Source organism: Wasmannia auropunctata, unplaced genomic scaffold (assembly GCF_000956235.1).
Source record: "Wasmannia auropunctata unplaced genomic scaffold, wasmannia.A_1.0 LD336060.1, whole genome shotgun sequence".
Classification (NCBI taxonomy): domain Eukaryota; kingdom Metazoa; phylum Arthropoda; class Insecta; order Hymenoptera; family Formicidae; genus Wasmannia; species Wasmannia auropunctata.
The window spans coordinates 932,637-938,636 of NW_012026830.1; the positions used below are offsets into that span (position 1 = coordinate 932,637).

General features: G+C 44.0%; 1 protein-coding gene across 2 annotated transcripts in view; it reads left to right on the plus strand.

The window, feature by feature from the left end:
- The window catches only part of LOC105450527 (cadherin-87A), a 190,655-nt gene that overhangs the window by 52,363 nt on the left and 132,292 nt on the right, over nucleotides 1-6,000 (plus strand). The gene's annotated exons all lie outside the window — the stretch shown is intronic.

Below are 6,000 nucleotides of genomic sequence, written 5' to 3' on the forward strand. Positions count from 1 at the left end.
GCGCGTTCGTCGGTGCGTACGTCTCTTTCGTTTCTATTTGCTCGGCCGCTGATTTTTCCGCGTGCGCGCGCGCCAGAATTTTTCTGCACGGAAAACGAACCCTACGCATTTGGTAATGAGAGCGTAATACACTGCTTTTTGCTCGGCACAATTCCTTTCTTCTCGCGGATATACCGCTTGATACGTGGCGCGCCGATAAGCGTGCATATATCGGCGCGGTAACGATCGCCGAATTGACGGCCACCGATAAAGAAAAAAAATAAAATTCTCTTTTTGTTGTGAATTATCTTCTTTTTTAACGTTCAAAGCGACGAGGAGAGATTGGTGACTAAACTTTCTATCCGGAATGCGGATTGCAGCGTTATTTACGAGACGTAAACCGAAAGTGTAATATGTACTGTGAGAAATGATTTCAATTTTCGTGCTCGCGCTTCATGTAGTACTCACGCCGAGACACACGGACGGATCTTTAAGATTATGTAGCGTGCAAATCGCAAGGTATCAGGCGCAATACCGGGGCAATACCCTATAAAAGGCTCTTTCTTCCGCGCGTTTTTACGATGTCGCAGGTACAAAGCTACTGAGAATGTTCCGGGAAAGTTCAAGAGGGAAATTCTCGCCGAAGCGAAAGGACTGCCTCTTTGTAGCACCGATCGTCATTATCAAGTTTCAGAGGAGCGCCTCACTTTTGCGAAAATTTTGAAGCGAGAGAAACCATTCTGTCAGATTTTTTAAATAAGTTTTTTTTTTTAATTTAACATGGTTGGCGAAATATATATCGCATTTACTTTTCGGAATATGTGGACACGTGTTTCTCATGAATTTGCACATGTAAATTAAACAAGCTAAATAAAATAAAAAAATATATATAGGAGAGAGTGCGAGGTTAATTACGGTTGTAATAATTTTTAACAACTGCATTTTTTATTGGACATTTTTGAAAATTTCATAATTTCTCGAACAATGTATGTATATATTTTGCCAACGTATTTTTACATTTTATTTGGTTTTTCTAATTTTCTAAAATTTCATAAAAACATATTTGGTGATATGTGAAAAAGAGTAGAATATGTACTAGTTAAGCAGAGTATTAAATCGAAGTGCATTAAATTCTCAATCTATAGTGATTATCATATAATTGTTATACATTTTTGAATTAATAGATATGAACTCCTAATATACCTATATATCTCCAACTTTTTTAGTTTTACAATACAATTATTATGATTTTTGTTATAATATATAGTTCTTTGCGATTTATAATAATATACAATTTTTACTTTAAATAGTACTATAGTTTCTAGTAAATCTCTATAAAATGAAATCGGTGCAACAATCTGCCGGTTCAACGCGACAAACAACTTGCTATAAAACTCTTACTATAAAATTGCGTTTAAATTCTCGGTAATAAAATGTACGCAAATAAAGAGTATATTGCGCTAACGTATGCTTTATTTTCATCGCCGGTAGGCATATGACGACGCGTTATTCGGGATACCGGGCGCGCATATTCGTTCATAAGGCCGTACGTAGTTAGCATTCCGCGGATGTGAATTCCGCGCGACTTCAAAGCACCTCGCACGGAATAATCCGCATTTTTGCGTGACGCCGTGAGTCCGCGAATAAATGCTGCGGTCGACCGAAGAGAGACCGACCGACCGACCGACCGACCGACCGAGCGAGCGAGCGAACGAACGAACAGCGCGGCGAGCGGTTTGCGTTGTACGCGGAAATGCACTAGCTCGATTGCAATCGGGATCATTAACTGAGAGACGAGAACGGGTTGCCTCGCCAAATCGGGCCAAGTGGCATCAAGTTTAGAGGAATAAAACGCGACTACCTCGCTGGACGTTTGGGGGATGGCTTTTCCGGTAGGAAACTTCTCTCCAAGTGACTCTTCGCTCCTGAGTGCGCGGCTCACTAATACGGCTTACGTTATGCTACCGCACCGCGTTGCTGTACGCATCGATATAACATCCTTACTCGTCATAGCAAAAGTCATAAATCGTAATATTGCACTTGTGAGAGAGACAAAGGAAATTATATTTGCCGCGAGAGAGCGGGATTGCTTTGTGACGCGACGAGCTTCACGACATCGCGGCGCGGCATTTTTCTCTTTTCTTAATTGCGCACTGACATAACTGCAATGCCTCTGACATTTCATTGATACTTGAAGTTGCTCGATAGAAATAATAATTCTAAGTATAAGGAAATGGATATGATATCCTCGCTATCTGAATTTAACGTCAATTAACGAATCAGATTAAATATCTACTAAATTGATTGACTGCACAATTGTAATGATAGCAGTCCACTTTTGCAGAATGCTATTCTCTGGACATTATATTTTAAAATGACCAGCGACCGTCCAACGTATATTTTAACGACCTGCGCGAGAAGAGCTTTACTCAGATAGCTCTTTTGTGTAGGCCAGCGGCGGAGCAGAGCCTCGCTGCAGCGAACGGCTTGGGAGACGTTAAAATTCGAATTTAACGTGACTGTTATTTTCGTTTAAGCGTGAACCGCGCTTTATACTGCACGTTTTGCAATTTGGAGCGAAGGAACGTGCGCAAAGTGAACAAAGAACGCGGTGCATTTCGGGTAAATAGGGGAGATATTCCTTTTCCGTTTTCTCTCCCTTATACTCCCTTCCGCGCTCGCGCGTCCGCGCGTATATTTATTCGCGTACACACGTACACGCCACGTAAATAGACCGATACACGTATATACGGGTGTGTGTGCACATATGCATGAACGAGTTAGCGGCGGGTGCGATGGTTATCGCGCGAAATAGTCGAAACTTTCAGCGGAGTCCTTTCGGGGAAAACCGGCGGGGCCGGGCGGTTGTTTGCCGGCGCGGTACGATGCACTCGGTGTAGCGTCTGCGAATGGTAGAATGGGTGAAAATGGTAAAACGGCGAAAATGGAAATCTGCGAGCGAAAGGAGCGTGATGGCGGTGAGGAGGAGGGGGGAGGAGTCATCCGTAAAGTCGCGTCTCGCACACGCGGAATGCATCTGTATCTTCGATATTGCTCTCCTACAGCTATTTGCGATCGTTCGGTCGTAAGCATTCATAATCAAAAGTACCGAGGGAAGAAATACTTTTAGATATATATAATACTACTTATAATTAACGTGATTATAAAATATACACGCGGTGTGATTTGTTATTTACGCGGTGTTATATTTACATTTTTGCATCGACGCAAAGCTTTTTCGGTATATGTATTAGACGCTGCATCTTTCCTGCGCTTTATATTTTTTGCATACTGTACATTATTATGGTAACGCTTCACATCCCTTGTTTTATGTATTTAAAACATTCATTTGTCACGCGCGACACGGAAGACGGGGTTTGCAAACAGATGGAAACTTCTGCGCGCAGCGGCGGCTGGGGTGTAAATTATACTCGTATGTAAGCAGGAACTCTCGCATTGCCGGGACGTTTTCGGAAGGGGGAACGGCCGGCGACACGAATTCTCATAATCCGTCCGCTTGACCCTGAGTCAGCGTTCGTAGATCGCCGCGCAGTCAGGCCGGTCGTAACAGTTCTGCATCCGGTGCGGTTCGTCTCGGCACCGCGGGGACTATACGGCCTCCACCCGCGGGAGATGACTGGAATACGATTACACTCGTCGACCAAAAAGGAAAAAAAAGGGGGTAAAGCGATAAATCTGCCGATAGAAATTATTATTTTCGTAAACGCAGAGCTGTAGTTAACATTTGAAATTTGGCCGGGAAGCATTCCGTGCGCGATAATTTGTTAACACAAAATTTGATTACCTCACTGCAGAGCGAAATAAACAGAGAGGGAGAGCGAGAGAGAGAGAGAGAGAGTCGAAAGGGTGTGTTCAAACTGTCCTCCATACCCTGTTGTAAAGCTAATTATAATATTAACTTTGTGGAAATTTACGTTTGTAAAATGAGCTTTTAATTTAATGAAAGTGCCAATTGTATAAACAACTGCAACTGAAAGCAGAAGCGTGTGTTTCTCTTTCTCTCTCTTTTTTTTCTTTCTAACTTTCGGAGTGTAAAGCAAAACGTTATCCTTTTGCGTTCTCTCCATTTCTCACAATGAAATGCAATCAATTGCCGTGCCACGGGCACGAGACGGGGAATGCGTTTACATCGCGAGGAATTCTAAATTGACTCGAGACGGTCGTCTGCAAAGATTTCGCCGTCGAAACTTTCTGGCCGCGCCAGCTAAATCCCTCCCGATCGCGCGAGCGAACGGGGGGGGGGGGAGGCCCGGCCGAGGCGCCGTTGGCCAATTCGTTGAGAATTGACAAAATCGACGACGGGTGGTAACTTGCGCCGAACTTAACTTAGCACTTTCCGCACTACTTTTTCTTAACTGTCTCTTCCTGCCTCGATAAGATTTTTCCTCCTCGACTATTTCTCAATGGGAATTGCCCCGTCGAGAACGCTTGTTGTCCCGCGGTAGAAAAAAAAATAAAGCGAAACGGTGAGAAAGAGGAAGGAAAAGAGAAGGAGAAAGGGGGGAGGGGAAAGACGAAAATTCTTGCCCGGAGAATTTTGAATGCAAATGAACCAGTCGGACCGCGGCCGAATAAAAGCTGGGTGGCTATGCAAAATTTGATGACACTGGCCCCACGACGACGCCCGAATGCATAACCATGGCGCCCGTGCAAACTTCCCGAAACATACATCGTGCCATCGTTTCCGAGGGCGGACTGTGTGTACCAGACGAACCGACGGTACACGGGGCCGGTTGGTTGGACGCGCATTTATTATATGCCGCGTTATACACCTGTAAATAGAGTACGTGTGATAAGCAACGTATGACAATCTGTTTAATCAGCCGACTCTATATGCACGATCGCGGCAGATGGGGAGGGGGGAGGGGAGAGCGCGTATACGCGCTCGCGATTAACTTTAATAAACTCGGCGATGTATCTTCCATGATGCATTCCTCCATGTTATTCACCGCGCGGACTTATCATTTCTCCCGCGCGCGATTAAAATGTGCTTTTGAATTTTGGCATTTCATGCAAATTACGTTTAGGTACATATCTCTGTGAATTTATTGCCGCAACTATTTTGTTTTGTAAACGATAAATCCCGGGAGAGAGTTACATATTACAGAAAGTAAGTTTTGCCAGGTTTATAATTTTATGACGATCTCTTTATATTTTTCATCCGCATTGTAGATGTAATTTTCACGTTCAAAATTTTTATTGAAAATAATTTCTTTTCTAGATGTATAATTAACGTGTAATATATTACGGGCTTCCTATATCCCGCGCTGTTAACAAGTTAAACGTACGCACAATGCGGAATATATCCGCATATAATTTATCGCGAATTTCTCGAGTTACGCAAATTGCAAACGGGTCTATAAAAGCGAGTTGCCTCTCTAACTCTAGCTGTTTACGATTGAGCAGTGTTTCGGGTTCCCAGTAACGAAAGCGGGCTGCACGTGTGTGTCGTGGTGTGTATTTCGCGAGTCAAAGTGCTTTTCGCGGTGTAATTTTCGCCCGAGAGAGCGAGAGAGAGAGAGAGAGAGAGAGAGAACAGAGAGGGCACGTACACAGGGCATGGCGGTGATCCGAATTCCCCCATAATCCGACGATTGGACCCGGATAGCGAGAGCGAGCTCGTAAAAGCTCAGACCAGAGGCTGCCCGCGTCGTGCGGCCGGCCGACGTTTTATCGCGTTACGCAGCTGTCCCATTGGACATCGCCTGGCCATATCGCACGGTACGAAGGATAATGACGATGGAATTGGCGCGAAAGACATCCGCATCCGGTTATACAGTCGATGTAGGAGTCGGTTAGATAAATACTTTTTAGAGTTATTCGCGTTCAGTTGCGATTGCATTCGTGATTTCTTTCGAATTTTCTATTAAAAGTGTAATTGAAGAAACGTGTTGTTTCGTAAAACTATCAATTGTCACCCGCAATTAATGTTGTAGGGTCGATTTTTCATTCTCCCTTAAGAGGATCCTAAATCCTAGATCAAACTCCAAAAATCCGCTG